Consider the following 19,374-nt stretch of genomic DNA (forward strand, 5'->3'; position numbering starts at 1 on the left):
ACTTAACAAACAATATATTCTTATTTCAAATTACAACAAAAGATATGATTTTAGCTTCTCAACTTTGAACTCTCCATTTCAGGATTTCAGCAGTACATGCATGTTGTGTGTATTTCGTCCAGTTGATATTATCTTATTAAGTTTACCACGAGTCGGAGAAATGCTATGGAATATCTTTGTTAAAAGTACTGACGGAATTGTTTCAATTGAGAAAACCACTATCCCATACTCTTTGTTCAGAATGTGACATAACTGATTTACATTTATAGCTGAATCTGGACCAACATAAACAACACGACAAGTGCCACATCTGATTTTCCTTCTGAATCAATTCAGAGTTTTTGATTGAGTTTTTGAAGTTCAATTTTTCCTTTTGTTATTGTGCTTTGTATACAGTTGTTTATTTCCAGTCTTTTTTTTTAGAATTGTTAAGCGTGTGTAATCGAATCAAGAATGTAAATGCATCCATTTGGTATCTTCTGTCTCTGGTTAATATTAGTATATATTGATTGACAATGACTGGAATTAAAAAGGTGAACAATTTAATCATGTTAATATGAAAAACAATAAAAATCATTTAAAGTTATGCAACCGACCACAGCCGTGCCTGATTCCATTATATTACTCCAATAGCTTGACAATTTGCTGTAGGAAAAGAGTATAAAAAGGCGAAACTTTGGGAAAAAGAATTTGAAAACTCTTCATTGATATCTAGCATCGAATTTGGTACATTATGTGCTCATTTGATAAAACCAAATACACCGATTACGGCTAAGGCCGTCTGTTCCTATGCGTAGATGAGTCATTGACCCTGGAATTTCTGGAAATATATGGAAACATATGTAGTCAAAATAAATAATCAATACATAGAAATGCTTAAATGATTTGACGACCAAACATTCACATGTCACATGTAAAACGAGACCTCCTTACCTGTTCGGAGAATCAGAACGACAAGGTCAATGACATAATTCGTCATGTTTGTAGTAGTCAGTTCTAAGTTTAATGTAGTCCATGTAAGACTTATAAGAGTTCTCCATTTGATATCTTCCATTACTGCTGTAGTTTGCTAATTAAAAAAAAGCAATACAAAATTATTATTTGTTTTAATTTACAGAACTCCTTTATATGACTCGCCATTGATATTATATCAATCATATGCGATCTGTCAAATAAAGGTTCGCAAAAAACTATGACTTATTAGCGGTTGTAGAATAACAATATGCACATTTTTATGTAAATCGAAATAAGGTTGTGATACGACCGTTTTGCAAATCAAAGGAAGATGGTAAAGTCGAAACTCGTCTGTTTATTTACATACAAATTATAGAAGTTTTACTGTATTTTTTTTTTTATCCACATATTTTATTGACATTATTTTTAAAGTACAGACGTGAAGGATTATATTTTTGTTGCGTCAATGGCAACACAATAAAATAGAGACAAAAAAAGTATACTATTTCCTCGTATAGAGTAGTGTCTGTAATCTCAAATGATCATCCGTTGATATACTGAACAAATAATACGGACGGGTAACAAATGCATAATGGACACACACAGGATATGCAACCTACGAAAAACAGAAACAACCGGATAGAATGGATGTCGAAAGTAAATTGTATAAACATATTGTAATCTGTTATGAGAATGATATTGACACTGTATCGATTTTTTTATTCGTACTTGAAACCTGAGCCGATCCTGTTTAACTTCCACCACGATCTCTCTGATTCAAAAGCAAAACTTTACTTAATCAACATCGACAATAACGTTCTTACTCTCAACCAGGAACGTTCTTATCAAACAAAATGTTTCTGGAAGGATCTCCATAGTGCATATCTGACTCTAAAGCTCTGAATTACTACCTTAGTTAAGTTTTTTGGGACGAATACGAATAAATTACAACTGAAGGAAGAACATGCCTTATTTTGTATGTTTGTGGACCTACTACGAATACCAGGATTCGGGATAGTTCAACATGTATCCAAATATTTCATGTTCTTCCTTCAAAAATGATTTGATAATTATTCGAATATAAAGTCACTTATAAAAATATCGTATCAATCAATGAAAAACAATACTGATTTCGTGATACGAATAATAAACTTAATGCGTTTCCGTCAGTTTTATTTTGTTACCCCGATTTTGTTTTTTGTCCATGGATTCATGAGTTTGAAAAGCGGTATACTACTGTTGCCTTTATTAAGAGCGAAATATACAAGTGAAACATTCAAAATCATTGATCGATAATTGACCCTGACAAGGCCATGGCGGTTTTTAAGAAATATAAGGTGAAACACAAAAAACCTTCAGTTTGTGTAAATACGAAGCAACTTCGAATTGCCGATTTTATGATATCGAAAATCAACTTTTGGTGAAAACACCGTAATGTATCTAATATAATCTGAAAGCAATAGGGCAATTGTCTCCTGCTATGCATTTATCCCCTGAAATGTGAATACACACGCAGTCAAATCAACAAAAGGGAATATGAAACTATCGATACATAAATCTTGTCATACGCACAACTTGTAAAGTGTGAACATTCACACATGATTCATAGTAATTGAAAGTTATCTAATCTTGATAGATGTTTCACATATACAATCAGTTAGGAGGTTCGCTATTCAGTTTTAAAATAACAAGATTTTCATAACACTAGTATATATTGAAAAAGAATTATTAAAGGATCCCAAAAGAGCAAAAACAAATACATGAAATAGGTCAATGTGCTTGTTTTCGAGATATTAGCAATTAGAATTAGGAAAATGTCCTCTCTTGATTTTTAATAGTTTTATCATTGACAAGTTTAAGTGCTAAAAATTTATCAAAAAATAACAAGGATTTTATTAGACTTTTACAGATGGTTTATAATTATACATGCAAACAATACTAAAAAAATGGAGGTCAAAGGGCATTTTTTTTTTTGTGGCATTCAAATAGATACAACTAGAGGACTCCGAAAATCTGACAAAAATCAAAACATGACAAGCGAACATCCTTAAGCGTGGTGATTTACAGCGAGTATTGACTAATATACGGTCATTACTTGATATATGTAGTGTGTTTAATTTCCCATTAACTATTTGTTTGGCATCTTTTCATTTATTCGTCTTTGTTTTTAAATTTAAAGTTTTAATAACACAGAATGGGTTGCTCTTGATCACGTATACTTTAAAAAAATGAATGAAAGAAATTGGCATAACTTGTAATGTTCCATGATCTACTGAGGTATTCCCTATATTAAGGTTTAAATAATTTATTGCTCGTATTAATATATTGTACAAATATTAAGATATAGGTTCTGCATTTACTATATTTGATAGAGATTCCAGTATACAAATCCAATACATAGAAGTTACCTGCCTCATTGGTCACCACAAATTGTAGGATATTACAGTTTTCATCTTATATACAAGGTAAGTCATTTTTTCACTGTTGGTTTATTATATTCCCTCAATATACATGATATATTCTCGGGCTTGTATTTCCTATCATGTTTTTCATGATAGAGGGTTGCTGCTCACAAGAAAGCTATTAAACCAAGAGTTCCTAATTGTGAAGTTGGAATAATCCCCTCATAAATCAGGAGTAGGTTAACCGTTCTGGAATTAACGTTTCACAGATGATATCGGATATGTTCCTTACTTCGTAGCTACAATTCCCTTCCTTTTTCATGAATGTGAGTGTGAACTACAGAATTATACTATTTACCGGGTTTAATAACATGTCAAATGTAGAGCAGGATCTGGTTACCCGTCCGGAGCAGCAGGGATTATCCCAAGTTTTGTTGGGGTTCGTGTTGCTAAGTCTTTAGTATTCTAAGTTGTTTCTTGTGTACTATTATTTATCTGTTTGTCTTTTTTTTTATTTCTTTGCCATGGTGTTGTCAGTTGATTTTCGATCTATGATTTTGACTGTCCCTCTTGTATTTTTCGCCTCTCTTGTATTCTTATTTCAAATTAGTATACGGAAAAAGGAGATATTGAGTTTACATTCTTAAGCGCCAACCTTGCTACACTTAAAAAAAAGATATAAAATGTCGAATAATTTTCAATACTTTTTTGGGTATGATGTTTAAGATAAAACTTCAGAATCATAACCAACACATACGCAAAGTGTACTACTTGGGAAAAGGACACAACTGGTAAACTTAATAGTGTTGGGGCAATGTTTGTGATTAGAAAGTCCATATAGTATAAATAAAATGCTTACATAAAACAACATGTTTACGATATACAATCACTAACTGTTGAGAAGTTTGTGTAAGATTTGTGTTGTTTTATACAAATATCCATAATTTTAGAGTTACAATTTGAAATATGTAGTGTGTAGCTTCCATTTATAGATTTATTTAGCATGTATTCATTCCTTTGTCTTTGTGTTAAAATTTAGATTTAAATTAAACAATACAAAGCGTGCTGCTCAATCAAGTATCAGCTTTACAAATAACTAAATTGGCAAACGGTTTAAAGTCCCATGAGATCACCTGAGCTATTCCCTATTTTAATATGTTCATCATATACAGTTCGTATTAATATCTAGTATTATTATTAGCATATGAGTACACCACTTATTTAAGATTATAAATATTCCAGTGTTGATTGTAAACAATTGTAGGATTTAACTGTTTACACCTTTAAGATATAGTAAGTTACATTTTAATAATTAATATATAACGTTCCCATAATTCATTTTTATTTCAAATTGGTATACTGATAACAGGATTGTGTATATTACTGGATAGTAGGATTGAACAACTTTGTACAAAAGATATCTTAATTATTGTTATTATGAGGTTTAATTAGTCATCAAAGGTACCAGGCTTATCATAAAATATATTTCGTTTTCACCCTCGAAACAATGTTTATAAAGCTTATCTCCACACATGCATTGTAAATGATTTCTAAGCAGACATCCTACTTGATATTTGCCAATATCTTGTAAATGCAAGTGATATATTATTTCCTTATTTTCTTCAGTCTTTTTTTAGTGAAGTCAAATAGTTATCAAATGTACCAGGTTTATAATTTAGTACGCCCGACGCGCGTATCGTCTACATCAGACTCATCAAAGACGCTCATATCAAAATATTTATGAAGCCAAAGTTAAAGAGCATTGAGGAACCAAAATTCTAAAAAGTTGTGCCAAATACGTCAAAAAATGTCAAACTTGTACGACACTGAATGAAAATGAAAACCATTGGCTTGAGGGAAAACTAATGCAATAAGGTTTAACATTGAACGAAGTCTAATTATTTTAGACTATGAATAGAAAATAAATACGAAACGAGCACTGATTAATATTGAAACGTAAAGGTTTTTTAAAACTCTACGAAACAGCAATTAGATATTAAAACATTAAATGATAAGCATTAAACAACAGATCAGAACGCAGAACACATAAAAGCAGTTATTGGACTAAACAAATAAAACCAAAATGTTTGGTTGTGACTGTTAGGATATAACTGTAACACACTTGATGCAGGAGTGGAATCTATATATATCTTGTACAAACATAAATCAAATTATTTTTCGCTTTATCTCAAGGGAAAACAACTGTTTAACATGAACGAGATTGCAAAAAGATTTGGAAATTTTGTGGGTGCTATCACGCCCAATTGGTAATCGAAACACGTTGCAGCATAAGATTTTTAAAAATTTTAAAGAAGCCAACAACTCATATTATCTCATATTTTTTTGTGTAGGCAGACTGAGAAACATTGAAAACAAGACAAACAACATCAACTATCTTTTTTCCCATAAAAATAGCACAGTCTTGCTGTAAAAAAGTTGTTCGAGCAGCACTGGTTTTTTCCCTTTACAACAGGACGACCGTCAAAGACAGAATCAGAGAGTAACAGTCACTCTGAACAGGAAAACAAAGTCAATGATGGAAGTATTAGCTGCATTATTATTCTGTCTAGTAATCTTGTTATAACGTTTGTAGTTCTTTTTGGTATTGCATCATTTGAGCATCCATCCGTCGAGAGTTTCGGTGGTTCATTTGTTGGTCCTAAGCGAGTTTACCTCAGCATTTGCTTTCTCATAGCAGCTGTTACTTGTATTGTTTTTATAGTAGCTAATCGCCTCACGAATAACATTGCAGATTTGCACACAAAGGATAGATTTTTTCATAAAATCAATCTATCCTTTTTGTGGATTTTTACTGGCTTTACGGTTTTTTATTCAACAGTCAAGATAATAAAAGCCCTCACATGTTACCCACAGGAAACTGATGAACAGCAAACTGAAAATGCTGAATGCAAAACCGTTCCTTCATCCGATAATGATGCTGTACTTATCTTATACAAAGTTGTACAGATTTTATTTTATATAGTCCAGTCTACGTTTGTTCATAGATTTATAAATTATCAGTTTTGTGCTTCATTGAAAATATATTACAGTTTTTTACTGATATTTTTGGCAAATATTTCGCAGTGGACCCATTTTTGTTGACATCTACATGACAGCTGATGAAAACATAGCACCATGTTCTGCAGACAACAATACCAGTATTGACAATACATGTTATGCAGCTGAAGTGTTTGCATCAGTGAGACCTTATTGCCATCCTATAGAACTAGAATATTAACTGCTTAGTATGATATTTTTAGCAGAGTTATGGCCAGCACAAACACAAAACACACATTTATCTTGTGATTTACAAAGAGGCCATGTGAATCGCTCAATTACAACAGATTTCACTTCAATTGTAGATTCGATAAGTCAGCCTTCAGAACAAGCGTTAGCGATAGAAGAATCCACGAATAATTCTATTGACAAAGAAAATTTGATTTTTCTTGGACTTGAGAATTCCTTTTCGTCTTATTCAATAATTTGTGTGGTATCTGGTATTTTTTTTGTGCACCAAAATTTGTAATTGGTTTTTTGTTAAAATCCGAAGCCAAATCACCTTCTAACTACAGTAATTTTGAAATTCAAATTTACACAAAATCATCCATGATAGAGCTTTCATATTTCTCCTATGACATTGTTATAAGCCTGGTTTTGATATTTCTGCTCATTATTTGCTATCATGCTTTATCTCTTGGATGGTATTTTACAGCAATCCGCTCAGTTGAGATATTTCATTTACATCAAAATATTCTATCATTAGTTTCATAGGCTCAATTGCTTATGTGTCTTTAGAACTGCTATCATGTATTCTTCTTCTGAAAATATTTGACAAAAATGAAATTAAAACTTTGGATAATGATGCATATCTTTTAATGGTGAAATGGGTTATTAAATTTTTCCAACTTTATTTGCAAATTATATGCATTCTTCAATTTGATAATTACAAAAAAGTTCCAAACTGTAATAGAAATAAATTTTGGAAGATAACACAAGGTGTCATTTTAATGTTGGCTACACTTAATTTTTGTTTCTGGGTTGCTGACAGCATATTTGAGGCAACGTTTTATGATAATAACGTTCTACAAGTAGTGTAAAATTGGGGAGTAGAAAAGCTGATCACTCACTTCCTATTTCCGTTTTTAGTTTTCTTTCGTTTTGAGTCCTTTATTTGCTTCTATGGTTTTTATCGGCAAAATTAAGGGATATCGTTCGGAGCTAATGGGTTTCGTTTCATGAATTTGTTGGACAATACCATAGTTTTAGAGAAACTAAAAACTTTTAAACATGTCAGATCAACTGAATTAGTTTGCATCTACAGTAGATTGCCACACATTTAGATCATTAGTTTTGAAATTTTGAAAGAGGTTCCAATCTGAATCGCATAGGAATGGGCGTTAACTCCATATGAGTAAGATCGGGTACGACGACAAAATAAATTTTCCTTTACATGTGTGTGTCACTCCTAGTTCAATAAGCAGTCTACATATATCTATACTATTAAACGAGAAGACCTCATTTTTGGTGTCGCTTCTCTTCTTTCCACAATAAATTAATCAACACGACTGTGTGTCCTATATATACAGTGCATAGTCGCATTTGTCATCCATTCATATGATTATTCAGATTGAGTTATTTTGGGAGAAAAACGAGAAAAAAAGGCATCCGGATATTGTCCCGTCATTGGACGAAATTTTAAGTCAGATTATACTTCCGGTTTGCGTTTTTCTGTATACTTTGAACAAACAAATAGTACGAATAAAGTGTATTTTAATTCTGTTCAGAGTTTATTAAATGGAGAGGGTCTGTATACTATGACCACCATGGATCGATTACTAAACTAAGAATTGAAAGTAAATACACTTTATATAGTAATATACAGATAAGCGCTAAAATTATTCATGTGAACTTTTGATACCTTTTCTGAAATTCTCCATTCATTAAATATTTTACCAAATTCATTGATTACAAAAAAAAAAAGATGTGGTATGATTGCCATGTTGAGACAACTCTCCACAAGAGACCAAAATGACACAGAAATTTACGACTATAGGTCACCGTACGGCCTTCAACAACGAGCAAAGCCCATACCGCATACTCGGCTTTAAAAGGCCCCGAAATGACGATGTAAAAAAAATCAAACGAGAAAACTAGCGGCCTTATTTATGTACAAAAAAGGAACGAAAAACAAACATGTAATACACAAACAAACGACAACCACTGAACTACAGGCTCCTTACTTAAATGTTCATAACATACTAAATGTATGTTCATATTGAAATTGATAGAAAACCAAAAATTGGGAATTTTGGAAATGAAGGAGGAGGTATAAAACTTCTAACAACACTTTACATACTTTTAACTCCGCTCTGAATGCCCGCGATTTCGCGGGTGTGTTCTAGTGTTCTTTATGTTTATAGACATATATCTATATTTTACAAGTTACTTTCTTAAACATATTGCAGAGGAGCGAAATATACCATATGGACATTCAAACACATAGATCGAAAATAAATCAACAACACCATTGCTAAAAAGAAAAAACAAACATACAAATACTAATAAACAAGACACAGCATAGAAGACAAAAGACTTAGCAACAAGAACACCACCGCAAACTGGTGGTGACTACAGGTGCATTGGAAGGGTAAGTGGATCCTACTCCACATATGTCACCCGTCGTAAAGCTCATTCTATTGATTGTTGGCTAATATATGATAGACAGGAAACATTCAGGTTGACTACACACCTCGTATCACATCATTTGGAGTTGATCTGAACGGTCTTTCCAACGAGAATCTTTTTTTGTTTGCTTTATTTGCTAATCAGTTTATATACATTTATTTGTAAAGATATGGGACACTTTTTTTGCCTTATCGTGATTATAATAGCTAATGAAATTTTCATGTTGTTGATTTAATACAATTAAAGAATTTTATAACAAACTAACATTTGTAGTTCGTTTGTGTTAAATGGTTATTCTTATTGTTATTTTTTATTTGCTCATATATATGATATATTCATTTGAAAAAGTATGTTTTATTCTGTTATGGTTAATAAATTGAAAACAACACGTTTAATAATTACTTGCGTCCGTAGCGCTTTTCTGGATTTTCCTTCATCTGGAACGCTCAAAGCCAACATTTGAAATCCGAAGATGTATAAGTACCGAAACCGTTGAAGAGCAATATGTCAAAAATGCCTAAAATCAATAGCCAAATTCATCTAAAGTCAATAGTCAGACTAACATATAATGAATTATTATAAGCAAAATCATTATAGGTGACCATTATCTGCATTAGAACAAAACGTAAGAAGAAGATAGAAAATTGAGATTTTTTAAAACTAATATCGGGGAATTGTCAAAGTCAGCCTAATAAAAGTTGTATTTCATGGAACCTTTAAATTATTGTTTTACCTTTACCCAAAAAATATACGTTAATTGGTAAACTACAATTGTTAGTGAATCTACTGGATTCTAATTTAGAATTCAGACAGGTTCATCGAGGTGGACCGATATCATGAAGGACGGAATATAAACTGCAACTGGAAGAGGGAAAAATGTTGAATATGAACAGAAATTTTTATGAGTATAGATAATACATTGTCCCTTTTAGAGAGTGTTGGTACATGTTCTTGACGTGTACTGAGGGTTTAAAGACTAGACAGCAATTTAATGTTACCGACATGGTTTTGACATGAAATGATTATTACTTTATTTGAGAGTATGACTTGCTTCTATGTTAATATTGCCAAATTAAGCATAGAAAGTAATGGATCTATGAATTATTGGTGTTAATGTGAATTGTTCGAGACTAACGACAATGATACACATTGTTTTCTTCATTTCTTTCCTTCCGTAAAAAAAATAATTTAATAATTTAATTCAATGGTTTAAAATTCAAATAAAGAAATTGGGAAACTATATCGATTCTGGCGTTACTGTTTTCTCACAAATAGTGCTTCATATAATGATACAGATTTGTTCAAAATCATAAATTGGGCTATTGCTACCTTTTCTGCAAAAATGTTTGAAAACATCATTTGAACACAATAAAAGCAATCAAACAAATACATATTTCGAGTTCAATTGATGCATGCGTTTCGACGATTGAATTAAAAAGAGATGCCCCTTACGTCTTTTGTTTATTGTTAGTTTAAACATATGTATCTATATTGGATTGAAAAAACATTTATTGCAACTTATGTTAATTCCTTTCCACCTTGCGGGTGTTGCCTTGTTGTGGCAATAGCCTGTTCTTTTTCGAAAATTTACAAGTGTGTCTTTTATGTGCAAAATATATGGCTCTCCCATGTGTTGTTCCCTTCCAACAGACAATCATCGTTTATCAAGACCATACTCGCTAATGGTGTCAAGGGAGAGCCGAACATTAAGTTAATTGTTGTTATTGGATTGCTGTCTCATATCTCTCATTTAAAAAATCTATTGTTAAACATATTTTATTTTGACACGGAATTTTCTCGATGTTTTAAAGACCCAATGGTGGCCTTTGGCAGTTTTCTGCACTTTGGTCGAGGTGTTATCTCATTGATACATTCGATTCCCCATTTTCTTTCTGAACTGTGTTAAGAAGTTACTTTTTCAAACGAAAGCTGTTTTTAGTATTATTTTCTTATCCCAGGCATAGATTACCTTAGCCGTATTAGGCACAACTTTTTGGAATTTTGGATCCTCAATGCTCTTCAACTTTGTACTTGTTTGGCTTTATAAATATTTTGATATGAGCGTCAGTGATGAGTCTTATGTAGACGAAACACGCGTCTGGCGTACTAAATTATAATCCTAGTACCTTTGATAACTATTCACCATAAAATTTTGAACGTAATGCAGGTAATAATGAATGTAAATAATAGAAAAGTTGAATATCCTGCATGACCTCATAAGATCATAAGCGGTTTAAAGTAGAGTTCGTTTTTATATTTCGATATTGTGTTTTTCGGACTGTTGTTTGTCTGTTGGGCTTTCAATTTATCTTAGTTTATTTATTCATGGGTTGAGGTTGTCCCCTTGGTATCATTTTACTTTGAAGTTTCTCAGTTGCAGAAATAACAATCGCCAAAAAATAGCCTCTCAAGAAAGAAAAGAGGACTATATTCAATAAGACAAGGGTTCGCGAAAACAAGTTAATTTGCTCACGGGGACATATGACCAATTCGTTATCATGCCACATTCAAGCACAATTTTTATCATGCCACATTCAAGCACAATTTTTTTAACCTTTTATTAATTATTAAAGTGACATTCAAACTTTTAAAGACATTAAACGAAAGTTTAAATCAAACTGACAAAGCCGGTAAAAAAAAACGAAAAAACAACCAAAACACAAACAGTTTACGCAACGCAATATATAACACTAAATACTGAGCAACACAAACATCCCAAAAACTGGGGATGAACACAAGGGGTCCAGAAGGGTAAACATATCCTGCTCCATATGTGACACCCATCGTGTGATTCATGTTATTACCAATCCGGTGATAAGTCTAATTCTATTTCACGTTCGTGTCAGAGAGCTTATTTCTTGTATAAATAACAAACTGTCAAAATCGAAATATTGACTTTACTCATTCACTGCAGATCTACCCCTTTAATAAAAAAGATCTAGCCACCTTTGTGATTAATTCATCCGTAAGATTTAAATATACAAAATTAATAGTGTATGAAATTTTATCTTCTTTTGACAATGAATGTGACACAAAGTCTGATCACATGATGAATACAATTTTTTTCTTATATTTGCATAAATAATTTTGTTTGTTGTAATTTAATAGGTAAAAAATGCTGTTTATGAAAAGAAGAGGAAGAGGAAGCAGTAATAGTAATATAATGATGATGAATAGAGTTCTTACTGTAACATTGGTTATCATGAATTTCATTGGTTTCGCAGTGAAATGAAAACCGATAATATAACATGTGGAATAAATAAAGGCAGTAGTGATAAACAGCTGCTCGAAAGTTATAAATCAATTAAGAGAAAAACAAATCCGGGTTACAAACTAAAACTTAAGGAAACACATAAAAAATAAAAGAAAAACAACGAAACAACAGAGACACTGAAGTGCAACAAAAAATCAAACGACAATGCAACAAACATAGAAATGAACTACAAGATAACAACTGCAATTTTCCTGACTATTATTTCGCTCCTCTGACATCATACAACAATATGTATTGCTAAGATGTTGTCGTCGACGTCGCATCTAAATAATTTGTGAATGCGAACGAAAAGATATAGTTCCTTACATTTTCTTTCTTAATTTTATAAAAATAATAGAGCTACGCGCATTCGTGAATTAAGATGTTGTTCGTTTACTCGTTGAATATTTTACTCTATTTGAATTGTTCGATTAGTTATCTATAATTCAATTATGATTGTACATATAAACCTTTTTATAACATCACAAAACAAAGTATAACTACGTTATATAAGAATTTAGTACTTTGTGTGTAAATATTTATAACTGAGTGATTGAGTGCCGAAACAAACCGTAAGTTACGTTTCACTATTTCTAACATTACAGAGGTCAACGGCAAAAATATATTGCACAGATTTATAAATATATCAAGTCATTTAAATACCGTACGTATAAGAAAAATTGCTTGATTACTGCAATAATAAATATATTCAAGTGAATATCAGCTTTCATTTGTAGAAAACGTAACTATATGTTTGCTAGCACTTTTTTTATACTGCTTTGTCCTTCTAATATTCGTACGTTGTAGTTAAGATAAGGTATATCACAAAAGTATTAATTGTCCTTTTCATCGTGCACATTATCGAAATCTTGAACATAAACACATCGTTTGCGATTTGTGATATGAAAACACAAAAAATATTTTCAGGACAGCCGGTAAAAACACCATATTGGACGTTTACCCAAGTCAGAAGGTTGTAAGAATTTTTTTATTTTTTTATCAACTTCCGTCATGCTTATTAATTTTTTGATTCAATTGTTTTTCATTTGTTCATTTCAGGGACCTCTTAAAACCGACTATAAAGTAAAGTGTAAGTAAAAATTGAACGTTTTTGAATCAGTATTCATGTGACCTGCATTTTGACCCTTTAACTGGGCATGGGTTACGCATGTATCCAGCTATTACAAAGGAAAACGATGTCATCACTGAACGTGAACAACATAATTAACAAACCACCAATATGAAATCAAACCGACCTAAAAAAAAAAGTTGCACATCGTGATGGTTTATAGGTTGACTTCAAGACAAAAATATACTCTGAACTGTGATTTGTATTATCGAGTTCATGCATTGTTGATCGTTTATAATAGACATTTTGGAATTTTGGAATACATTTTAGTAATACGTTATAAATAAAATATGAGAATTTAAGCCGAATTGTTGAACATAAATCTAACAACTGATACCCCTTTCTATACCACACTTCCTGATATTTTCATTAACCGTCTTTTCAATTTAATTATCCGTGAATGCAGCTCAAAATATACAACATCAAAAGGGTTTAACATTTAAATTTTTATTGACGAAGCATGTGACATTTCAGTTATTTAAATTGGTTACATTTTTATTTATTTGATTTTTTTACCTGAAGACACATCCTGTATAAAATTGAACGTAGAGTCGTCATAGTCAGCCGTTGACATCTTCACTAGTCTCTAGTAACAATATCTGTGATATTATTTTCGAACAATGTGGTAAGTCGTTAAGTCAATACAAATTAAATATAATATTGAAACGGGTGATTCACATTAATCACTTATCGAAATCATCTAATTTTTGCATAAAACAGTTAAGTTTTTGAAGGCAACGTTAATATTAATTTTGGTTATCTCTTTGCTTTAATTATTCGCATGTGTTAACGACATGTTTGCAATTAAGAAAGAGAGTTGAATATTTAAAGTGTGGCATCTATCACTTTCATTCTGATTACTAGGCTTAGTATTGTAGATGTTTTACAGTCTGATTAAAACCAGCCCGCACTATACGCTGAACCTCATCCACAGGCTAGAGTGGGCTGGTTTAAATCAAACTGTTCAAATGAAAATTTACATACAAATTCAGTATGGAATAATTAATCAATTACAATCAATCGAAAATATGAAGCTTCCACACAAAGGTTATATATCCTGACATCTTATATAGAGTTTTGACTGTTATTTAAAATTGAGAATGGAAATGGGGAATGTGCCAAAGAGACAACAACCCGACCATAGAAAAAACAACAGCAGAAGGTCACCAACAGGTCTTCAATGTAGCGAGAAATTCATATTTGCCCTTTTGGATGTGTATACTACTACTAGCAAGGACGAAGAGATAATACATTTGTTGATTGGCATATTGATAAGTAATGTTGAAAGCCACTTTTAGCACTCTAGATTGGTGGAAATAAATGAAAAGCCCTAGGAGAACAATCAACCTTGAAAAGGAAAACTTGAAATTTTATTCAATTATGATCGGAGTCGAACTGACCTCGAGGAACTGACCTGCCACGTACTGAGTTCGGACTCATTATCCTAATCTTGACAATCTAGTGATTCTACCGAGGCACTTAGAGATCCATTGACATGTCTTGATGATCAAGGCAAGCACTCATTCATGTGTTTGTCGCATTTGATGATGTCACACTGAGTAAAGGGGGATCAGGATTATAACTACCGAAACTGATCTATCCAGGTTGTCAGTCATACTTACTATATAATTGGATCTCTGGAGAAAAAATGTCTTATTGGCGATCATATAGAATAATGTGTTTAGCTCACAAGGCTATGTGAGCTTTTATCATCCTATTGTGTCCGTCTTTCGTTAACTTTTTACAAAACACTCCTCCGAAACTACATGGCAAAACTTATTAATACTTAGTCACAAACATCATTTGGATATATATCTAGTTAAATATGTTAAATGACACACCCCCGCCCAATCAACGTGACTAGCATTGCTAATAATAGAACATAAGGCTGAAATGCAAGTTTTATCTGTTAGCTAAAAACTCTGAGTAAAAACTACACAACAAACCATTAAAAGTCTGAAATGGCCTATTAAAAATTTAAAGACATGGTTTACAAAAGCTTACTTACCTCAATACATGTGTGTTTTACAGGTAAAAAGAAAGTCCTATTTTTTCATAAACTCTTGTATTACTTATCTAATATATTTGAAAGGCCTTGTTATTTAAGTTAAACAGGATGTTGCAATTTTAAATAAATGTTATTTGAAATTTATGACCTCTGACAAGGTGTGATCTTATAAATGAGTTTACCCAAATCAGAGGTTATAATTTATACTTCACCACTAATCAGAAAAATAATTTTATTAATTTCCTTAATTTTATCCCTTTTTGATAAATTAATTTATATATAATGATATAAAAAATATATCCTAAATTGCAGTAATAGATCTATTTCTTAAATAAGGTTAAATAATTCATTGATTTTGTTAGCTGTTGTTAGATAAAAAAAAAAAAATGATCGTCTTCCGTTTGTAAACAATCAACAAATAAGCACGGATATTTCAGTAATAATCGCGTATTGCGATCACTCGATTTTTAAGAGAAAGGTCACGCTGAGGTATTATACTGTTTCATGCACATTTCTTGGAAGTAATTTTTGATTTGCGTGTGAATCTTGTATAAATTTACATTGTATCAATGTCTTCTTTGTAAAGAAACTGATATAAAAACACTGTAACAGACAATACAGATACTGACCCATTTTTTAATTCGACATCTTGGGATGACCGTGAATGCAGTACGGTCATCAGCTTTACCCTAGTGAACAGTGGTCCTTTGTTTTAGCCATGGTCATCTGTAACACAGATATACTACATGTATAACGATATAGGTACATTAAACCAATTAAGATACTTTTCTGCTACGTAATTTAATAAATTACCATATCATCTGGAGCACTAAGTAAGTTTAACATATTTGTTGATTAGTTTAACCACTGGCTCGATGCAAATGCTAGCGTTGAATGTTTCGACTCTGAAAGTATCACTACTAAGTATCCAGCACTAATTTAGAGATATTTTCAATTTTTGTAAGTTTTCCGTTGATGAAATGTTGAACTTTTCAAAACGCTTAGAATTTAATTCTTAGCATAAATTGCATTCGATTCGTAAAATTACTTGATGACATAATCCAGATCTTTTATTTTTTCAGGTGCCACGGCCCAGTAAAATCGTATTTGAACATATTAATTCAGTTTGAATCTTCAAGTAGCAAATACCATTCCTAAAACTATTCAATTTAGAGAAGAAAAAGCAGGAGAATTTCTGTGAAATTCTGTGTTTGTGCATAAAGGGTAGTAAAGAAGTAATTGTACAGTTTTGCGCTATATTTATTGAGGAAATGGGACTCACATGTTGCAAATCAGTAGTTGATGCTGTATTTATCATTCCCTTTACAGCCGGACGACCGTCCAATTCAGAATCAGAAAACCGACAATCAGAACAGATCAAGAAAGTTCACGATGGAAGTATAAGCGGTATCATCATTCTTACTAGTATTCTAGTTGTAACATTTGTTAGTCTTTTTGGAATCGCATCATTTGAACATCCTACTGATAATACGTTCACCGGGTCTTCAGTTGGTTCAAAGCAGGTTTATTTGAGCATTTGTTTTCTCGTAGCAACCGCAACTTGTATCGTTTCCCTGATTGTGCATCGCCTTGGGATTAGCATAGCAAATACTTATACACAAGATCGATTTTTTCTTCGGATTAAATTATCGTTTTTGTGGATTTTTACTGGCATTACTGTTTTCTATTCAGCAGTCAAGATGATAAAGACAATAACTTGTAATCCAAATAATACCACTTCACATGAAATCGGATGCAGAAACTTTACATTATTGTCGCCAGACTATGACAGTGTTATCGTTATGAACAAAATTGTACAAATTTTATTTTGCATAGTACAGTCGGTATTTCTTCATAAATTTGTAAATCATAATTTATGTGTTTCATGGAAAATTTATTACAGTCTTTTGTTAATATTCCTGGCAAACATTTCGCAGTGGACCCAATTTTTTGTTGATGTTTACGTAACGGAGGACGGGTCCGCAACACCGTGTTTTGCAGACAATAAAACCAGTATCGATAAGTGCTATGCAGCAACCGTGTTTGAAGTGTAAGGCCATATTGTCATCCTATAGAACTAGAATATTCTCTACTATGTATGATCTTTTTAGCAGAATTATGGCCAGCACCTCAACAAAACCAAAATTCAAATAGGGAACTTATAACTATACAAGAGAGTCGGTCCATTGGATCATGGTCCATTTCGGCTGAAGATGACACAAGTCAGGCTCCAACACAATCAATAAACAATGGAGAACATTCGAACGACATCGAACAACTAATGCCTGGAAATACTTTAAATTCGTGTTTCTCTTACTCAGCTATATATGTGGTGCTTGGCATTCTTATCTTTGCCCCAAAATTTGTATTTGGATTTCTGTCAAAACCCGAAAGCAAATCCATTAAGAATAATAGTTATTCGGATATTCCTTTTTACTCAAAATCGTCCTTGCCGGAAATGTTAAGTTTCTACTACGATATAGTAATAAGCGTAATTTTGATTCTTCTTCTAACTGTCTGCTTTCATGCTTTATCGCAATGTTCTCATTTCAGAGCAGCTCGTTCCGTTGAAGTATTTCACTTACACCAAAATATACTCATCGTCAGTTTCTTAGGTTCTATTGCTTATGTGTCATTTGAACTCTTGTCCTGTGTTATGTTACTCGAAGTATTTGACAAAAAAGGAAATAATACGGTAAGTAAAGATGCATACGTCTTAATAATAAAATGGGGTATAAAAATTTATCAACTGTATTTACAGGTTATATGCATCCTACAATTTGATAATTATGAAAAACTTGGAAGCGATAGAGGAAACAAATTTGAAATGATGACACACAGTATATTTCTAGTGATAGCTACACTTAATTTTTGTTTTTGGGTTGGTGACAGTATATTTGAAGCAACATCTTATGACAATAATGTTCTACAAGTTGTTTACGATAGGGGAGCAGAAAAACTTATCACCCACTTTTTATTTCCTTTCTTGGTTTTCTTTCGTTTCGAGTCGTTCATCTGCTTTTATGGTATTTATCGAAAAAAAGCAAAGCAATGACTAAGCCCTTAGCGGGACAGAAATTTTTGGTTTCAATTAGTCGAACTTTTTAAATGTTTCTATATACAAAATATGTGTGATATGATTACAAATAAAACAACCATCACTTTTAAGTACAAATGCAGTAAATATAGATATTCATAGGAAACCGTAAGGCCTCGAACATGAGAAAAATCCAGATACTGTTGTCGGCTATAAAAGCCTTTAAAACATTATAGTTACAAGTAAAATTGTTCAAATGTTTTATTTGATAGCTTTTGATTACAACTACTATTTAGTGGTTATAAGACAAAATCAACACCCTCGAGGTTTGTAATTTTTTTCATAATATATTTGGCATGCTTGGTAAATAGACCAAAGCCATTCAATGTGTCTATGTTTTAAGACTCTGATATGTGTATAGAGAGTGGGAAAGTGTTATAATGTATATGGAGTTATCAATTTCAAAGAAGACGTTTGAACATTTTCAAGGACAAATCAGAAATTATTGATAAAGTCGATTTTGAAACACTTTCTAGAAAGTCTAACTGAGCGGCCTTTCTGTATTAACACAATTGTAACATTATTATAAGTTTGATCTAAACTAAGATTTGTCAGTGATTTAATGAATGCTAACTAATTTTAAGATAATATGACTGTGTGTCAAAAGAAATGCAGACGATCTGTTTATGTCTAATTGTGTGTCTTGTTTTGTGTAATTTTTGTATATATTATGAAATGCTTATTTATAAAAAAATCATTGAATTTATATTCTGTGTTCATTTGAATAAAAATTATTGATTGTAAGTATAAAAAACTGTATAGTCTCATGTGAAATGTTATTTTTATTGTCACATTACGGTAAAATATTGTGAAAGATAAAATCATCGAAAAACACAAAATAATAGA

The 19,374-nt window shown here is 31.8% G+C and overlaps 1 long non-coding RNA gene across 1 annotated transcript; it reads right to left on the bottom strand.

Moving 5' to 3' along the window:
- Window positions 1–941: 941 nt before the first annotated feature.
- Window positions 942–16,852, bottom strand: LOC143052587 (uncharacterized). Its single transcript, XR_012971159.1, has 3 exons — window positions 16,714–16,852; window positions 16,061–16,157; window positions 942–1,069 (listed from the first exon to the last, which is right to left on the bottom strand). It is a non-coding gene; the product is annotated as an uncharacterized LOC143052587 (long non-coding RNA).
- Between the last annotated feature and the right edge of the window lie 2,522 nt (window positions 16,853–19,374).

This window comes from Mytilus galloprovincialis, chromosome 11 (assembly GCF_965363235.1).
Source record: "Mytilus galloprovincialis chromosome 11, xbMytGall1.hap1.1, whole genome shotgun sequence".
In the NCBI taxonomy this organism is placed as follows: domain Eukaryota; kingdom Metazoa; phylum Mollusca; class Bivalvia; order Mytilida; family Mytilidae; genus Mytilus; species Mytilus galloprovincialis.